This window comes from Microtus pennsylvanicus, chromosome 2 (assembly GCF_037038515.1).
Source record: "Microtus pennsylvanicus isolate mMicPen1 chromosome 2, mMicPen1.hap1, whole genome shotgun sequence".
Classification (NCBI taxonomy): domain Eukaryota; kingdom Metazoa; phylum Chordata; class Mammalia; order Rodentia; family Cricetidae; genus Microtus; species Microtus pennsylvanicus.
The window spans coordinates 152,907,773-152,927,784 of NC_134580.1; the positions used below are offsets into that span (position 1 = coordinate 152,907,773).

A 20,012-nucleotide genomic window follows, 5' to 3' on the forward strand; every position below is an offset into this window, starting at 1 on the left:
CCTCTGCCAGTAGCCTTTAAGTTACCCACCCACTTGGGCGTGACCTCTTATACTAAATTATTTATACTGATATAAAGCGCACTTTCCACCTCTTTTCTGGCTAGGGGATTCAGTTGCTGTTCTTCCCCTGTCCTCCATTCCAGCAGAGGTTTGTGACTTGTGAGTCATCCCTAAATAAATACCCCTCCCTCTATTATTCTCAATTCTGAGCTAGTGTGGGACTTCTTTTAAGCGTCCTTCTTCAACAAACTGCTTGATATATAAAGAACCAGGAAAGCCTGATTACTCTCAAGTGAAAAATCATCAAGAGACACTTAATGCTACAGTCAACAGAGACTTGTAGACAACCAGGTGTACCATCCTCCAGGAGTAAGCCAAATATGCCTGAGAAGAGGTCTGTCTGGATACAAAACATAAGTTACCACCAACCAAAAGTCTAAGAATAAAAAACGTGTGTGTGTATGTGTGAAAAATAAAAGATCAATAAAAATAAATACAAAATAAAACTGGATGGGCTCCATGGTAGCATGGAGACAACATAAGAAGGAGTCAGGAACATAAGACAGAGCTTCAGAAATTGTCCAATCTGAGCATTGGGGAACAGGCTGGAAGGCAGGCTGAACTGAGCTTCACAGAGGTGCAGCAAAGCCAGTGTGTGCCACTGGAGTCCTAGAGCAGAGCAGAAAAGCATTAAACTGAAAAAAATATTAAAATATACTTTGCGGAACATAGCCAGGCATGGTTGCTGCATATTTGCACACTTGTAACCTCAGCACCAGGAGGAAAAGGCAAGAGGGTTGCTAAAAATTCAAGGTCAACTGGATGACATATCAAAAAGAAAAAAAAAAGCTAAATGTTCCCCAAATTTAGTGACAAACATGCCTATCCCAGAAGCTTGGCAAACCTCCAACAGGCATATCCCAGTCAGAATCAAGCTGAAGAAAAAAAAAAAAAGAAAGAAAGAAAAATCTCCAAATTCCAGGTAAAAAGGTTTGCTTTACCACATGGTAACTGGAGTTCTCATAAGAAACAAAGGGACTGCAAAGTAAAGAACAATTGTTATTTATGTGTATATTTATGTCCTGGAGTGTTTTGGGGTAATCCTGCTGTACACTGTGATTATGTATTACTCTCATTGGTTAATAGAGAACTGACTGGCCTATAGCTGGACAGACAGAGATTGGGTGAGAGAACAGACTAGGAGGACATTGGGAAGAAGGTCAGAGTCCAAGGATGCAGAGAGAAGCAAGATGGTCATGCCATCCCGAGAAAAGGTACCAAACCACGTGGCAAAGCACAGATAAGAAACATGAGTTAATTTAAATGTTAGAATTATCTAGTAACAAGCCTCAGCTATTGGTCAAGCACTTATATTAACATTTGGTCCCTGTGTCAGTTATTTGGGAACTGGCGGGGGAGAGAGAAAAGTCCACTTACACCAGAGAGCAAACCCATAGCATTCTCTCTGCCCTCTTTCTACATTTTTAAAAAAGATATATTTTAGGTTTGTGAGTATTTTGTTTGCAAATATGTATGTATGTATGCATCACAGAGTTCAGAAGAGGGCAAGATGATCAAGGTCATCTTCTGATATATAAGGAATTCAAGACCACCTATACAACATGAGTCCCTGTCTTTAAAAAAAGTAAAAAGTTTAAAGCTATTATAATAGACAATTCCATTAGGATTATATATTTAGGCTAGAAGACTGAGACCATAAATACTTGCTAAGGGGTAGAAGAGATGGTTCAGAGTTAGGAGTGTTTCTTGCTCTTGTAGAGTTTGGTTACCAATTCATGGGCTAGAATGTTCTCTTTTGGTGAGCTCATACACAGAGACAGAGATAGAGGGATAATAAGACAGACAGAAATAATAATAAAATAATAATCATAATAATAGTAATAAGTAAGCCTCAAAAAATAGATTAAAAACTTGCTGGGCATAGTACCTTTAATCCCTTGGAAGTGACTTTAAAAAAAAGAATCTGAGGGGCAGAGGCAGGCAGATCTCTGTGAGTTCAAGGCCAGCCTGGTCTACAGAGCTAGTACCGACAGCCAGAGCTACACAGAGAAACCCTGTCTCAAAAACTAAATATTTGTTAGAAGGAGAAAAAAAATTAGTTTTTATGTGTATGTGTTGTATGTTTGTATGTGTGTGGTTTTTCGAGATAGGATTTCTCTGTGTATCCCTGGCTGTCTTGGAATTCTTTCTCACTAGTAGACCAAGCTCATTTTGAACTCAGATCCACCTGCCTCTGCCTCCTGAGTGCTAGGATTAAAGGCGTGCGCAACCACATCCAGCTCAGAATTTGTTTTTTAATGCTGATTATTTATTTGTGTGTGAAAGTACATGCTTGTGTCATAGAACATGGTGTCCAGAAAAGACATTGGTGATAATTTTCTCTTCCTACTTTGAGTATCCTAGGAAATCAAAATCACATTGTCAGGCTTAACAGTAAGAGTCCTTGCCTGAGGATCCCTGGCCTCAGAATTTTCTTTCTCTTTTTAAGACAGGGTCTCACTATTTAGTCCTTGCTGACCTGGATGGAACTCACTATGTGGACCAAGCTAGCCTTGAACTCTCAGAGACCTGCCTGTCTCTGCCTCTCCAGTACAGGGATTAAAGGTGTGTGAGCTACGGAGAGATGGCTGAATGGTTAAGAGCACTGGCTGCGCTTCCAGAGGTCCTGAGTTCAATTCCCAGCAACCATGTGGTGGCTCACAACTATCTATAGTGGGATCTGATGCCCTCTTCTTGCATAAAGTCAATAAAGCACTCATATACATAAAATAAATAAATCTGTTTTTAAAAGGTGTGTGAGCTATCATGCCTTGATCAGAACTTGATTTTTATCATAATAATTACTAATGACTAGCACTCACCAAGCAGCAAGTATGTCCAAGGACAGAAGATTTCTCAGACTCCACTTCCATAACCATACTCCAGCCTCTACAATTAAACTCTCGGTGATAGAACCAACTAACCAAACAGCTCGTCACAACACATCCCCTTAGAGAGCTCAAATTCTTTGTTAAATTATATATTCAGGGCGGTGGTGGCGCACACCTTTAATCCCAGCACTCGGGAGGCAGAGGCAGGCGGATCTCTGTGAGTTCGAGACCAGCCTGGTCTACAAGAGCTAGTTCCAGGGGCTGGAGAGATGGCTCAGAGGTTAAGAGCACTGACTGCTCTTCCAGAGGTCCTGAGTTCAGTTCCCAGCACCCACATGGTGGCTCAGAGCCATCTGTGATGAGATCTGGTGCCCTCTTCTGGCCAGCAAGCATACAGACAGACAGAACACTGTATACATAATAAATAAATTAAAAAAAAAAAAAAGAGCTAGTTCCAGGACAGGCTCCAAAACCACAGAGAAACCCTGTCTCGAAAAACCAAAAAAAAAAAAAAAATTATATATTCAACCTTATATCCCCAACACTTTTTTTTAAGAGAGAGAGGATCTTGTTATACCCAAATTAGCCTCAGATCTGTGACCCTCCTGCATCAGCCTTTTGAGTGCAGGAAGTACTGATGTGCACACCACCACCACCGCACCTGGCTCCAAGCCTAAGCACATGAAGGCTTTTTATGAACTTCTAGGGAGAGGAATGCAAAGCTGTCAGATTTCCTAGTTTATCTCCTCCTGTAAAATGCCAACCAATGATCTTGGTTCTGGGCTGGACCTGGGTCCCTGAAGGATTCCCAAGGGCCAAAAAAGTAAAGATAAGAACTTTTGAGCTACCAAACGCCAACAATATCCAGTCCCTGTAGTATCCTTGACCCAAAGATCCAAGGAACCAGGAAATGTAGGCTGACTAAAAGCAAGGATTGTGGCAAGGAAACATTCACAAAGAGAAAGAAGCAAGAAGAAACTAGGGGGTCACTTTCCAAAATAATCACAAGTTGGTAAGAATGAGCCCCACCACAGAGGATTTGGTTGAGTTAGAGTAAGAAAGAAAATTATTCAGAGCCAAACCCACAAGGAAAAACACTGATTTTCCTATAGAGAACACACTGAACATGTAAGTAGAATATATCTTGTTTCGCTGTGTGGAGGAGAGCAGAGAATTTGAATGCAAGAGCATGTGTGCCACATTGCTTGTGCATGAGTCAGAGGTGCTGGCCCTCAACTTCCACTTTGTTTCAAAACAGGATCTCTGTGTTGTCCACAGCTTCATATGCTAGGCCAGCTAGTCCATGAGCTTCTCAGGATTCTCCTGTCTCCACTTCCCATTGCCCTACAATGGGCTAATATCAGACACTCCTGCTACAGGTCCCGTTTTTATGTGAGTTCTGGGGATTTGAACTTACGTCCTCATGCTTGCAAAGCAAGCACTTTTACCCACTGAGCCATTTCCCCAGCTCCAACAGAATATATCTAGGCACAGGATACTAACAATTAGAAAACATAGATAAAGCGGCACTTCTTTCTTGACTAAAAAGGTATAGAAAATGAGCAATGGAGAAGAAAAAAAAGCTAAAAAGAACAAGGGAAGGAAAAAGAAGTACTAAAAACAAAAAACAGAAAAAAATATTTTGAAACTTGTGAAGCCCTGCATGAGGCCAGAAGTTCCATCCCCAACACTGAGAAAAATTTCAGAACATCCTTAAATTCAGCCTTTTATTATCGCTCCAATACAAATCTGGAAGCTGTCCAACAGAACAAGGTGCATTAAATCAAGGCATATTTACATGTGAATATTTCCAGCTATGAAAGAGTTTATGGAAACCCCCATCCCCAGGTTAGGACCAGCCCAGGTCCGTAGAGACTATCTTCAAATGCTTCTCAGGAATCCATGTACATTGGCAGACTTCCTATTTCTGGAACAAAATTTTTCACTAATGTACTGTTTGAGAGTTAGACTTCAAAGCAAAGACCTCTAAACAAGCCTCAACAAACATTTTTAAATTCTCTTTGTTTGAGACAGGGTTTCTCTGTGTAGGAAGAGGAGTAATGGAGCGAGGCAGGGAACCAGTAAACTTCACCGTATGGCAGGACCCTAGCACTGAAGGGACACCTCAATATCCTCCCTTTCCAGGTGAGTCATAAGGAAGGCGAGTCTACAGGGCAGTATGGTGCAGGCCTTTAATCCCAGCACTTGGGAGGCAGGAGCAGTCCGTGAGGTCGAGGCCAGCCTGGTCTACAAATGGATAGCCAGGGCAACACAGAGAAACCCTGTCTCGAAAAACAAAAGCAAAACAAAGAACAAAAAAAGTGGGTAAATTCGTTTTCCTTGGTGCTCTAAATCGATCTGTGTGTGTGTGTGTGTCTGTCACATGTCACACATGGACATGTGTTTTGCATTCTACGTATGTCCAAATGGTATGTATGTCTGTGACGTATGTGTACTCCAGAATCTTTCCAAAAAGTTTTGCATACTTCCTGTGAAAAAAACAAGCTAAAAAAAAGCTAAGTGGGCAGTCCTACATTTAACTTGGTGAGAATAGTGACGAAACTGTTGTATTTGAAATGTTTGCAAAAGAACCGGTTCAGCAAAGAAAAAAAAAAGTAATCAACTAAATAATAGCTAAAGATGTAACCAATCATGACTAAATACGGATCAAACTGATCCTGTTCCCACCGATGAGACAGATTATCCATTCAGTTTCTCCCGATGAGTTCTTACGTGGTGGTTCTCACCAACCACACAGTTTTACAAACGGGTCCCTACTGCGGTTCCCACCAACAGGTCCACAGTGACATGGTTCCACTGATGGAGGAATTACAATAACGCTCATAAGACTCCGTGGGTTCCGTTCAGAGCCGAGGTCCCGGGATGAATCCCACCGCCTTCCCACCCTCCCTCGGGAGACCCGACCCATTTGGCGCCCACTGGTGGATCCCCACCACCACCACACGGCCCCTTTCCGCTCCGGCTTTCCCTGACGATGCGACCCGGCCTCCGGCGCAGCCAAGATGGACGCCGGAAGCACAGCCGCCTTCGCGAGCCCTCGCGCCAGGCGCCCGCGCCCGCCCGCCTGACGCCGCCGCGCCTGACGCCGCCGCCGCCCTCGCGTGCCCGCCGCCCCTCCCCCGGCCTCCCCTCCCCCCGCCGTAACGTCCTGACGCTCCGCAGGGACCCCTGACTGGACGGCGGCGCGTGAGCGGCGCGAGAGGCTTCGCCGCGGGGGTGCGCGGGCACGCCGAAGCCGCTTACCTGGGCCCACACCGGCCTGCTCTGGCGCCCGGCTGTGACGGGTGCGGCGGCGGGTGGCGGCGGTGGCGGCCGCAGGCTTCGCTCCTTGTTGGGGATTCGGCGGCGGCGGCGGCGGCGGCGGCGGCGCGGGCGCGCGCTTCCTAGTGACGCAGACACCAAGGCCGCGCACGCACGGGCCGGGCGGGCTTGGAGACTTATTTGGCGCCGGCCGCGGAAGCGGATGGTGTGGTGAGATAGTACCCGAAGGGCCCTGGCGCGCGTGCGTATCAGGCCTTGCCTCTGTGCCCGGTGGTTAGGTGTTCCGTGGCTCAAGCCGGGTTTGTAGTCCGCGCGTGGGCTCCACCTGGGAAACCGTGCATTCCAGGTGTGTGCTCTACAACCCAGCCTCGGCCCTGCCGCGACCCACAGAGCCGCAGAACTCGAATGTGGCCGGGTGGTGGTGGTGAACTCTTAATCCCAGCACTCGGGAAGCAGAGGCAGGAGGGTCTCTGAGTTCTAGGCCTGCATGGTTACAGAGCGAGTTCCAGGACAGGTCCCAAAGCTACAGAAAAACCCTGTCTCAAAAAAAAAAAAAAAAAAAAAAAAGAACTCGAGTGTGACCACCGAGTGTGAGCGATCTTGACCATTTTAGGCAGAATCGAGTTGTCTTTTTAAAAACTGAAGGCTTTGCGAATTTGCTTTCTCAACCTGCTCATTGCGGAGCTATGTTTTCTTGCAGTTGGCCAACCGACCGGCATTGCAGCAGGTAATCCAAACAGGGACTCGGACTCGCTATGTAGACCAGGTTAACCTCAGATCTGCCTGCTTTCCAAATTCTGAGATTAAAGGCTTATGTCATCATGCCTGGCCCATTATTCTAAAGTTGTAAATGAAAGCTAATAAAAGTTAAGTGTCTGGTGTATCTTGGAGCCATAAAAATCTCATAGAGTGTCTTGGATGCCCAAAACATTGCTTCTTTTATTTTTATTTTTTCTAACTTGTAGGGAAAGGTATTTAAAATACCTGGATTTTCCAGAACAGAAGCATCCCTCAGCCAGCATTTATTATGTTCCTTGCAGTTGAGCGCAAAAGACAAGCAGTTCTTGTGTGGTTAAAGTTAGCAGCATTGGGCCCTAGCTGCATGAGCCATGTTTATCTTGGCCCTGGTGGAGCCTGGGCACCATGTTAGACATTGTGATCTTGGCAGTAAAACCCTTACTTTCCCAGCCTCCCCTTGCTTCCTATGGATAGCCGATTCTAAGCGCCAGGCCAGCTCTCCTAAGTTCTCAATAAGTGGTCACTAGAGTTCAAGCAAAGGTTTCAAGATTCCTGCTGTGCCTGTCCTAGAGTCTTAAGAGAATTGTGCTTTCATTCTGGAATGAGGAAATCTTCATCAATGCTGTTTATTTTAGTTATTAAGTGATAAACATGCAAGTTTGCCACTGCAGAGATAAATGTTAGTGAAGGGTAAGGCTAGAGAAGAGGTGAAGGGAGATCAAGGCCTGCATGAGCTTCGATGTCTGTGAGTTTCTGCTGCTCCCAGTAGGTAAGTGGAATGAACTGGTGCCCAGTCTGAGCTGAAGAGAGTAGTAAAAGACACCACCTTAGTTAAAGGTACACACACGCTCTCCCTGCAGGATCTAGCAGAGGTGAAAGTCAGCTTCTCTCACCTAACTTGTTCAGACTCACTGATTCCTATCACCAAGCCTAAGAGTAGTCTTGCTGTGGGCAAAGGTCACCTGAGCAGAGCCCCCCGTCTGTGGATGGTGTTACCAGCTGGCATTGACGTGGCCCTGACCCACCCCATTTACACGTCTAATCCTAACCCCCTCAGAAAATGTGTAGTAGAAAGGAGTTTGAGGAGGTGATAGATGAGGTGTCTGAGACAGAGAGCAGTCCTCTTCGTGTATTAAGCCTGGCCTTAATCTTGGGCTGCCAGGCTCCAGAACTGTGACAAATTGATCATTTGTAAGCCTCCTTCTGTATGTTTGTTTAGGTTACAGAAGCCTCAGTGATCTAAGCCAGTGTTAAATGAGTTCCCAGCAATTAAGGAAATCTCCCAAAACAGATAGGCCTGGGGGGGCGGGGGGGGGAGACTGGTTTGAAAACTCCCCACCTGTCAGAGATGTGAGCACCGGCTCCTGATAATAATGTTGCGTTATGCCCACAGAACAGGAGGCTGTGTCAGTTCAAATGCTTCGTAAGTAAACAGGAGACAGGACAGTTCCCCCTACGGTGGAGTTTTGATTAATAAATATAATAGGAAATGGGAAAAAAACATTACTTTGTGGCAGACACTGAATAGTTTTGAAAATTAATGAATGAAAGTCTGAGATAAAACAAGTTCTGCACGATTTTAAGATATCTTTCCTAAAATACTTCTTATTACTACTGTTTCAAGAATATATATTACCAAGCCAGGTGGTGGTGCAGAAGGCAGAAGATCTTTGATTTGAGTTGGAGGCCAGGCTGGACTACAGAGTGAGTTCCAGGATAGCCAGGGCTACCCAAAGAAACCACTGTCTTGAAAAACAAACAAACAAAACAGCAACAACAAAAACCCACCTCAAATTAGTGCTTTAAAAATTCAACTTTTAGGTCAGGTGCGTCACACACCTGTAGGAGACAGAGGAAGCAAGATTGAGAGATAAGTGGCAATTTGGGCTACATAACAAAGCCCTGAGCAAACATAGGAGTTCATTTTCTTACTCCTTCCTCTGAAGGCCAGAAATGAAGCCCAACCCAAGTTCAATGAGCTGAAGCCCGAGTTACAGGATTGGTGCCTTTTAGAGGAAGCAGATGGGAACCATTTTCTGCCTCCCATGGCTTCCAGAGGGACTTGGTTTGGACCCTTCATCTTTGAAGCCCACTTTCCTGCCTCTCTTACCTACTTTTTCTTGTTGTTTTGGCTTTTGTGTTTTGAGATAGGATTTCTCCGTGTAGCCCTGACTGTCCTGCAAGTTGGTCTGTGGACCAGGCTGGCCTTGAACTCACAGAAATCTGCCTGCCTGCTTTTGCCTCCTGAGTGCTAGGATTAAAGGCATGAACTTAACTATCCTGCTCCCTTACCCACTTTTAAAGACTCTTGTCTTTAAATGAGTATCTTGGGCCTATCTGAATAAAGCCAAAGACCTCCACTTTAAAAGACAGTGACCTGGGTGGCCAGCCTGGACTACAGAGCGAGTTCCAGGACAGCCAGGACTGTTAAACAGAGAAACCTTGGGGGAAGGGGCAGTGACCTGGTACCTTGGTTGGTTTTGTGTCAGCATAGCTAAAGTCATTTGAGAAGAGGGACTCAATTGAGAAATCCCTGTGTAAGATTTGCCTGTAGGCTAGTGCATTCATTTGATTAATGCTTGAGATGGATCCATCCCATAGGATGGAAGGGGGGTGTGATGCTATGTCATAGGATGAGAGGGGGGGGAGTTGGTAGGCCTTAGTTATATAAGAAAACAGACTGAACAAGCCAATAAGCAGAATTTCTTCATGGCTCTGCTTCAGTTGTCTTGAGCTCCTGCCCTAACTTCCCTCAGTGATGGACTGTGACCTGAGAGTTGAAAGCTAAAATAAACCCTTTCCTCCTCAAGTTGCTTGTGGTCATAGTGTTTTATCATAGCAGTAGGACCCGTAAGACATCTAGTAACCTTTTACTATCTACTTCTTTAATTCCCTTTTGTGCAGAACCAAGCATATTCATATAATCCATGGATGAAAGCATGGACCTCTTGTGGGGTGATAATTCTGCCTTTCCGAAACTTATAAACCACAAAAGGAAGGCTAGTAAGTGGTCTTTTGTTTGTTTGTTTTCAAGACAGGGTTTCTCTGTAGCTTTAGAGCCTGTCCTGGAACTAGCTCTTGTAGACCAGGCTGGCCTCAAACTCACAGAGATCCCCCTGCCTCTGCCTCCCGAGTCCTGGGATTAAAGGTGTGCGCCACCACCGCTCGGCACAATAATTGGTCTTAATAATAAAAAGCCTGAGTCTGATATAGGTGTAAATTCTGAAAGATCAGAGAAGCAAAGGAGCCAGCCACTAGAGAGACCTTCAGATCAAAGTGGGTGTCTGCATGGATCCTCAGACTGAATGCTCTGAGTTCCTGTCTTCCTGCCTCCACCTCCCTAGTGCAGGGATTAAAGGCCTGTGACTCTTAAGAACTAGTATTAAAGGTATGAGCCACCACCACCTGGCTCTGTTTCTCTTTTAGACTGGATAAATCTCTGTCGCCCAGGGTGGCCTGGCAGATATCTGTCTGCCTCTGCCTCACAAGTGCTGGGATTAAAGGTGTGTGCCCACCACTGCCTGGCCTCTATGGCTAACTAGTGCAGCTAGCTCTGCACTCTGATCTTCAGGCAGACTTTCTCTGTGTAAAAGCCCTAGCTCTCTTGGAACTTGTTCTGTAGACCAGGCTGGCCTCGAACTCACTGAGACCTAACAGGAGCTACTGAGTACCAACCCCAGCCCCACCTCAGGGTCCAGAACAGGATGTCTATTCTATGGCAAGCGAAAACCAGCTGGGAGAAGGAATCTGAGAAGTAGAACAAACTGACTCACGTTTCCTCTGCATGTTTCTTTATTCCTTGGGCAAGGAAGAAAAAAGGGCTGTTCCCGACAAGGCTTCAGTATTTATACACAGACAGAGAAGTTAGGGATTCCACAGGAACAAGGCTTCAGTATTTATACACAGAGAAGTTAGGGATTCCACAGGAACAAGGCTTCAGTATTTATACACACAGAGAGAAGTTAGGGATTCCACGGGCAGTAATGATAGTATCAAGCTTGCATTTCACAGAATCACAAACGCAGGTAACGGGGGGCCTCTTCCATCTCAGAGGGTGTGGCTGTGAAGCTCCCCAGCAGATATCAGGAGAATTAAGAATGGGCCTTTAAATCACTACAGAGTTTAAGAAGTTTTCATGCACTAACTATATTTCTTAAGTGTAACTAAAAGTTTATAGTTAATAATAATTATAGAAAAACGCAGCGACGCTGTTGGCACCTTCTGAGTGGTTCCGCTTCCTTTCCCAGTGGTTGGTAATCATAGCAACCTAAGGTCTTGGGAGGAAGGCAAGGTGCCCGATTTGCATCAGCCCTCGCTGGCTGAGTTTGCTTCCAGCACCCAGGTGGAAGACAAAATGAGGTGTGAAGGTTGTGTAGCTTGGTCTGTTTGTAAGGCTCCTAGCAGTAGGATCTGGATCTGTCCATGGCTCTTGAACTGGCTTTTGGGAACCCAATCCCTAAGCTGGGTTGCCTTGCCCAACCTTGATACAGGGGGAGGAACTTGGTCCTGCCTCATCTTGATGTGCCATGGTGTGTTGACTCCCATGGAAGCCCTGCCTTTTCTGAATGGAAATGGTGGAGGGGGGTGTTCAGAAGGGAGTGGGCAAAGGAGAGAGGAAACTGGTCAGTATATAAAATAAATTTTAAAATAGGGGAAAAAACAATGAAGAACTGGGAGGTTTTAGAGACAGGAAGCAAAAGGCATCAAGAGATCCTTGCAGCCAGGCAATGGTAGCACATGCCTTTAATCCCAGCACTTGGAGGCAGAGGCAGGCAGATCTCTAAGTCTGAAGCTAGCCTGATCTAAGAGCTAGTTCTAGGACAGCCAACCAGGGTTACACAGAGAAACCCTGTCTCAAAAAAACCAAAGAGAGGGAGAAAGATTCTTGCAACATTGGTGAAATTTGCATAAGTTGTTTGCTTTGGTTAATACTGTGCCAGTGATAATTTCTGGTATCAGTAGCTGGACTTTGGTTATGATGAGATGTTTGCATTGGGGAAGCTGGGTAAATGATACATGGAGCCAGGTGGTAGTGGCACACACCTTTAGTCCCAGCACTTGGGAGGCAGAGGCAGGCGGATCTCTGTGAGTTTGAGACCAGCCTGGTCTACAAGAGCTAGTGAGAAACCCTGTCTTGAAAAATCAAAAAAAAAATATGTGGAATCACTGTTCTGTGTATTTTAGCTTATAATAAAAAGTTACAAGTCGGGCTGGAGAGATGGCTCAGTGGTTAAGAGCATTGCCTGCTCTTCCAAAGGTCCTGAGTTCAATTCCCAGCAACCACATGGTGGCTCACAACCATCTGTAAAGAGGTCTGGCACCCTCTTCTGGCCTTCAGGCATACAGACAGAATATTGTATACATAATAAATAAATAAATATTTTTTAAAAAAAGTTACAAGTATTTTAATAACCTCTGTTTCTGTGTACACACAGACACCAGGGACTGAACCCGCTGCCTCAATGCATTTTGAGCACTTATGTGGTAGTATTAAAGAGTTCCATAATAGCCCAGAATGGAGTATGACAAAGGTTTATTTATTTGGGGATAAACTCACATTAAGGGTAGCAATCCATAGTCCTCTGCATGCCCTAGGAACTGGGAACCAGAAACCAAATCCAGCAGGAAAAGGGGCCGTGCATACTTTTTGTCTGCACTTGGAGTACATGCGACCATGCCCAAAGTGGACTGGTATCCTAAAGGTTATTATTGACTGGAGGAGTGAGTTCCCACAACACATTTACTTGGTTGCTCTACCACCAAGCTACATATAGGTCATCAAAAACGTATTTAATGAACATCAGAGCCAGTTACTCGGGTTTGAAGTAGATGAGATGGTAGGAGTCCAGGAGAGGGTCAGAGTACATAGCTGGGGGGAGGCACAGAAGTAGGAAAGACCGGTTGTTTAAAAAAAAAAAAAAAGTGAAGTTAGGTGTTATTAAAAAAAAGCCTTGGAGAATATAAATAAGGCGGAAGAGAACAGAATACCCAGTTTAGAACCCAAATCTTCCACGGCTTTACCAGTCCTAGTGAAATAGATTGTTATGATTCTCCAAGGCCAACACTTGTGCATTGGAGGTGCAAACTGGAAAGCATGCACTCCAGAAGACCACGCTCTGATCCAGAAATGCATCCACATACCCCTCTGGGAAGTTATGGCCTGAAAATACTGCTCTAGACAAGCATAAGATTCAGAGAGACTCAAAGCATGTCCAACCTAATGAGGTTGAGACAACTCATAGAGCAATTTAAAAAGTCAACCATTCTAAAAGTAAAATCAAAGATAAAAACATCTGATACATACTAAGGAGTGGAAAAATATTTAAAATTCATTTTCCATAATTAAACCATTATTTTTTCTATAAGAGCAGAAAACTTTGTATCCACAGTAAAAAGAATTCAGTGCATAGCATACAGTAGTCTCAATTCTAACCAACATTTCAGGCAGGGTTCATTACTATTTTGTATGGGTTGACGACACACAAGTGTAAAGTGTTCATGTTGTATGTTCAGAATGAAGGAAATTTTCAGGTTATAATATGAGTATTGCCAGAAACAATTTGGATTTTTTTTTTTTTTTTGGTTTTTCAAGACAGGGTTTCTCTGTGGTTTTGGAGCCTGTCCTGGAACTAGCTCTTGTTGACCAGGCTGGTCTTGAACTCACAGAGATCCGCCTGCCTCTGCCTCCCAAGTGCTGGGATTAAAGGCGTGTGCCACCACCGCCCGGCCAATTTGGATTTTTTTAAGCCTCTTATTTTCAGTTAATTTTGATCATTATACATTCAGAAACCTTTTACTGTTGCCAAAAAATTTGTGACACCCACATTCTGTTATCTACCATATATAAGTCCACTACTCATAGTTTAAAAAGTTTTATATTAAACTATGATTAGGTCAAAGTCATCATGATTTAAATGTCTCTGGAAATGCCCTTTTAGACATCACAGAGGTGTGTTATTGATCTCCTAGATATCTCTCAATCTAATCAAGCTGACGGTAAGGGTTCACTGTCATGGCTGTCATGATGGCTCAGCTGGTAAAGACGCTTGCCTGAGTCTGGTCACCGGGTCCTGCATGATGGAAGAAGAGAAGGGACTCCAGTGAGCTGTCTTCTGATCTTTACATATGCTGTGGCACAGCATGCTTCCGCTACCACATATCATACACACACAAATGCATATAAAAGTAAAAAAAAGAATTTCTGAGAATGCTCAGAAATTTGAAGGCCAGCTGACTTGGAGTATGGCAAACAACAGAAGAGATTCTGACTCAAAAGAGTTAAAAAAAAAAGTGCCAGAAGTTGTCTTTTGACCTCTGTGTACGTGTGCACCTGCACTCAGAAATATACACATTTTTAATTAACAGAATTTAACTGTTCATTGAAGCAAAATAGCACATATAACATGCACTGTTTTTCCTGAGTCCTTGAATGCTTATATTCTATAGCTCAGTCTTGTTTTTTTTTTTATTTTTTTTTTAAGTTTTTTTTTGGGGGGGGATATTTATTTATTTATTTAGTATACAATGTTCTGTCTGTATGCCTACAGGCCAGAAGAGGGCGCCAGACCCCACCACAGATGGTTGTGAGCCACCATGTGGTTGCTGGGAATTGAACTCAGGACCTTTGGAAGAGCAGGGAATGCTCTTAACCACTGAGCCATCCCTCCAGCCCCTCAGTCTTGTTTTTTTAATGCGTTTGTTTTATTTATATGTGTGTCTGTTCATGCTTGTGTGGATTATGTGCCCTGTATATGTTCAGGATCTACAGAGCACAAGAGGACATCAAATCCTCTGGAACTGGAATTACAGACAATTGTGAGCTGCCATGTGGGTTCTGGGATTTGAACCCCAGTCCTCTGGAAGAGCAGCCAGTGCTCTTAACCACTGAACCATCTCTCCAGTCCCCCAGTCTTATTACAACTCAACTTATGGCTTTATCCTATATGAAAGTGATGTTATGGAGTTAGGATTTTCAGTAATTTTTGTTTCGTTTTCTACAGTGCTGGGGATTGAACCCAAGGCTTCATGCATGCTAAGCACATACTGCACTACCAGGCTGTGCCCTTGTACCCTTAGCCTCTGTGCTTTGAAGTTTGGTCTTCTCCGAGGCTAGTGAGATGTGATATGCTACACTCTCACATCTTGGGACAGCTGGTTATGTGTTCTGTGGTCCTGAACACTCACTGCACACCTGTTGTGCCGTCAGTAGTGTGATGGTTAATCCTACTTGTCAGCTTGATTCTATCTGGAATCAACTAAAAGACAAGCCTCTGGGTACACCTGTTAGGTATTATCTAGATAAAACTAACCTCTGGCCATGGCTGTGAGGGATTTTCCTCTTTAAAAAAAATATGTATTTCTTTATTGCCGGGAGGTGGTGGCACACACCTTTAATCTCAACACTCAGAGGGCAGAGGCAGCCTGAACTCTTGAGTTCAAGGCCAGCCTAGTATATAGAGAGTTCAAGGACAGCCAGGGCTACACAGAGAAACCCTATCTCAAAAAATATATTTTTTAAAATTATGTGTAGGTGTGTGTTGTGTAGGTGTGTGTCTACATGTAAGTATGTGTGTGTGAGTGCAGGTGCCTACAGAAGCCAGAAGAGGTGTCAGAGGATCTGGAGTTAAAGACAGTTGTGAACTGCCTGACCTGTGGGTGCTTAGAACCAAGCACCTGCCTCTGAAAGAGCAAGTGTTCTTACCTACTGAGCCATTGCTCAAGGGATTTTAATTATATTAGCTGAAGTGGGAAGACCCACTTGATTGTAGGCAGCAGCTTCTAGCACCAGCCACAAAGAGGACTGAGGGGGAAACATTTGCTTTTATTTTGCTGGTTTGCTTCTTTGTCCTGTTGGTGAGTTCATCTTCCCTGTGGACAAGTTCACTCTTATTGTTACTGCTGCTGACATCAGAACAACCCAGCTTCTTCAGTCTTCCAGCCTGAACTGAAGACCAGTGGCTCTCCAAGAATCTTCTGGGACTACTGAGGCTCCCAGCCGAGTAGATGGAGCAGCTAACAGTTCATTGTTTCTCCAGTATTAGGGCAGCCATTGTTGGGTTACCTAAACCACATCCTGTATGTCAATCTAGTAAGTCCCCCATTCTATGTTCAACTATATTTGTTGGTTCTGTTTGTCTATACATAATAAATTAAGACATCCGGTGCTTTGCTTTGTGTGTGTGTGTGTGTGGGGGGGGGTTATGTGATTGTGTGACACGTATCAGAAGAAAACTTCCTTTCACTTTTTTATGTGGGCTCCAGGAACTGAACTGAAGTCATCAGGATTGCTTCCATGTGTGGCAAGTACATTTATCCATTGAGAGGTCTTTTTTGTTTTGTTTTTCGAGACAGGGTTTCTCTGTACAACAGCCCTGGCTATCCTGGAACTCGCTTTGTAGACCAGGCTGCCTTTGAACCCACAGAAATCTGCCTGCCTCTGCCTCCCAGAGTGCTGGGATTAAAGGTGTGTACCCTCACACCTGGCTCATTGAGACATCTCGATGATGCCCATCCAACACTGTTATTATAAAGCAGGCTCTGTGTGAGATGACTGTCCGACTATAAGCAAATGTCTTCAGCATTTAAGGATAACTATTGTATCCGTTACTTCCCTCATTGCTGTGAGAAAATATGTGGCAGAAGCAACTGAAGGAGGAAGGGTTATTTTGGCTCAGTTCGTAGGTGCAATCCATCATCATGGTGGCAAAAACACGAGACAGCAGGTCACACTGCATCCAGATTTAGGGAGTGGAGAATGACAGATGTTGATGCTCAGTTTGCTTTCTCCTTTTTATTCCATCAGGGTCCCCAAGGAAAATTAGAACTTCCAGGCCTGCCTGGAGTACATTGTGAGACCCTGTCTCAACAAAACATAACAGACAAAAAGGCGGCCTGAGTCTGATCCCTGGGACCCACACGGTGGGAGGAGAGAACAGGAATCCTCTAACAGCTCAGACCTTAGCATGACTGACTCCATGATGGAAGCACCACTCAGGCCGTGAACTCAACACACAGACAACACCACTTGCCAAAACAAAAACAAGGGCCTAATCCATCAGAATCCATAGCTCTGGGAAAGTTTCTGAATGTACTAACCTTGCTTTAGGCTTTTGTAGTTCACTTCTGGCCAACCATTCTTGTTGACTGATTTGTGTCAACCCAAAATATGTGTGTGTGTGTGTGTGTGTGTGTGTGTGTGTGTGTGTGTGTGTGTATGAAAGCTCACCCTAAAGAAGGCTCGGGGCTATACTGGGTCCTCAAACACCCAGTGTAGTCACCAACCAGCTATCAAAGACTTTCTATTAGCTTCAGCCTATGTCCAAGGAGTCTTCTCTAATACCCCACAACACAGCCAGGCAGTAGTGGTACACGCCTTTAATCCCAGCACTTGGGAGGCAGAGGCAGGTGGATGTCTACGAATTGAAGACTAACTCTGGTATGATTTCCAGGTCTGCAAAAGCTATACAATGAAACTTTGTCTAAGAAAGAATAAAATAAAATAGGACCACAAAATTTTGACACTCCATTGAGTGTGTTCTATTCTTACTGACTCAGTTCTGGCAAACAGAAGTGAGTGACCCCTGAAATGGGTTCAAGTATCTTCTTTCCCATCTCGTTCTGATGGCTCACTCTGGGGGAATTAGCATCAAGCAGCTCACTGGTGGCCCATGCCCTGCTAGCATGAGTGGAATCAGTCCTTCTTGGAAGGGACCCTTAACACCAGGGCACCCTCAGGAGGACCCGAGACTCTTGACATTCTCTCTGCAGCTTAAGTCATAGATGCTCAGCAACTGGACCTGTACTTATGGAAATTTAAGATAACAATGGTGTTTTTAGTTGCTCCTTGGGGTAATATGTTATACAGTAATAGGTGATACATACACCGACCAGCTTCCCATAGGGGTCCCATTTTTATGTCTGTTCTTTGCTTTTTTAAAATAAATGGAATCATTCTGAAGGATTCCCATCCCTGTTTGTGCTGGAAACTCCATCTAGTGACTGTCACAAGCACCATCTTACTCTTGATGCCTTACAAGTTTCCTCAATTCCCTAACATTTGAACTAAGACGTTCTGGCCTAAGATCAGATCTGCTATGCCAGAGCTAGGTGTACTTTTCTGGGATATACAACATTGATCCCCAGAACCTATGCAGGCAGATTCATCTTCATATGATATTCCAGTATACCCCTTTCCTCCCATCCACTCCTGCAAAATTCTTAAGTTTCTGTTTCCTCCAGCATCTTACATTCTGACTGACTCATCCTCCCTGGGCAGGAGATGGAGGAGTGATGTCACCAGAAATGATGTTACTCTTGTATTTCTCCCTGAGCTGTGGAAAGCAGATATCTTTGTAGAGATTAGCCTGGAGGCCCCCCCCCCCCACGAACCTGAGCAGAGGCATGTGTCCTCTTTAGCACATGGCATCCCCAGTGCTGTTTGGGTCTTAAGGAGACAGGTATTTTCCACAAGATCAATCAGGGTATCTCCTCATTCCCTAGAGCTGGGAATAACCAGCTGTCTAGTGGTGACCAGGAACAAATCCACAGAGCTATGGGGCAAGTCCCTGTCAGGCAGTTCCGTTTCAGGAATTCCTTAAGCCCTGAGCCTCAAGACAGAATTTGATTCAGACTTTAGAACAGATTCTATCAGCAGTAACTGACCAGTTGGAAAGCCCCAATCCATAGGACTTAGAAAGGTTCCTTTTTGGGAGAGCAGGGGTGGCCCCTGTAGCAGCCAGGCACAGCTCCGACTCCATCTTGTTCTTGTGGTGGTGTGTTGGCATACTCACTCCTCAAAACAATTATGATTTTAAGATATGATTGACAGCTGGTGTCAGTCGGGAGTTGTATCCAATAGAAGCATTCCCTTACAGTGACCTCACAGGGTTCCTTGGCTCAGAGATGACAGACACATACTGGGAAACACAGCTATTTCTAAACACACAGAATATCTTCTAAAATTACATTTATTTATTTATTTATTGTGTGTACGTATGTGTGAGTGTGCATGCTATGGCATGCTTACGGGAGTCAAAGGACAGGTGTATGAATTGTTTCTCTTTTACAACGTGAATCCTGTTTGTCATCAAGTTTGGAAGCAATTGTCTTTGCTTGCTGAACCATCTTGTTGGTTCAGTCTCTCTTTCTTCCTTCCTTCCTTCCCTTTTTTGCTTTCTTTTGTTTTTGTTTTTTTCAAAACAGGATTTCTCTGTGTAGCCCTGGCTGTCCTGGTACTCACTCTGTAGACCAGGCTGGCCTACACAGATCACAGAGATCTGCCTGCTACTGCTTCCTGAGTGCTGGGACTAAAGGTTTGCACCACCACCACTGGGATCAGGGTCTCTTTCTTATTAATTTAATTTGTAAGTTCACTATGTGTGTGAGATGGGTGCATGTTACAATGGGCTTTGACTACTTAAGAGCTGCCATTAGAAGAAAATCTCGTCATGGCTGGAGAAATGGCTCCGTGGTTAAGAGCACTGGCTGCTCTTCAGAGGCCCTGAGTTCAATACCCAGAAACCACATAGTGGCTCACAATAATCTGTAATGAGATCTGGTGCCCTCTTCTGGTCTACAGGCATACATGCAAACAGAACACTGTTTACATGTGTTTTAGGGTTTGGTTTTGTTTGTTTTTTGAGACAGGGTTTCTCTATAGCTTTGGAGCCTCTCCTGGGCTCTGTAGACCAAGCTGGTCTTGAACTCAGAAATCTGCCTGTTTCTGCCTCCTGAGTTCTGGGATTAAAGGTGTGCGCCACCACTGCCTGGCAAATAAATAAATCTTAAAAAAGAAGAAGAAATCTAATCTCAGTTCCTTTTCTTCTTCCCCTTCTGAATCCCACAAAAGCCACTTGTGGGCACTGTAGAGTTAAGGTTCTGACTGTTGCTTCCTCTTGTGATTATACTATTTCCCCAGAGCCATTGAAATGTCCAGTGTCCTCTGTGTTTTCTGGATAGACTTTGGAAGACCCTTCCCAGTGCCCTCTGATGAGAGCACCCATGGCTATAGCCATGTTCTGGGTTGTTAAAGAACATGTCGTGTGTCTTCCTTACACTCATACCAGGCAGGTCAGAAGGTACCCCGCTTCTGGAAGCCAGTGG

The 20,012-nt window shown here is 44.6% G+C and overlaps 1 protein-coding gene across 2 annotated transcripts in view; it reads right to left on the reverse strand.

Moving 5' to 3' along the window:
- Positions 1-6,298, reverse strand: part of Gmeb2 (glucocorticoid modulatory element binding protein 2) — a 36,758-nt gene extending 30,460 nt beyond the window's left edge. For both annotated transcript variants that reach the window (XM_075963375.1, XM_075963377.1), the window contains exon 1: positions 6,156-6,298. The gene's annotated coding sequence lies outside the window, so the exon portion shown is untranslated. The remainder of the gene's footprint in view (positions 1-6,155) is intronic.
- Between the last annotated feature and the right edge of the window lie 13,714 nt (positions 6,299-20,012).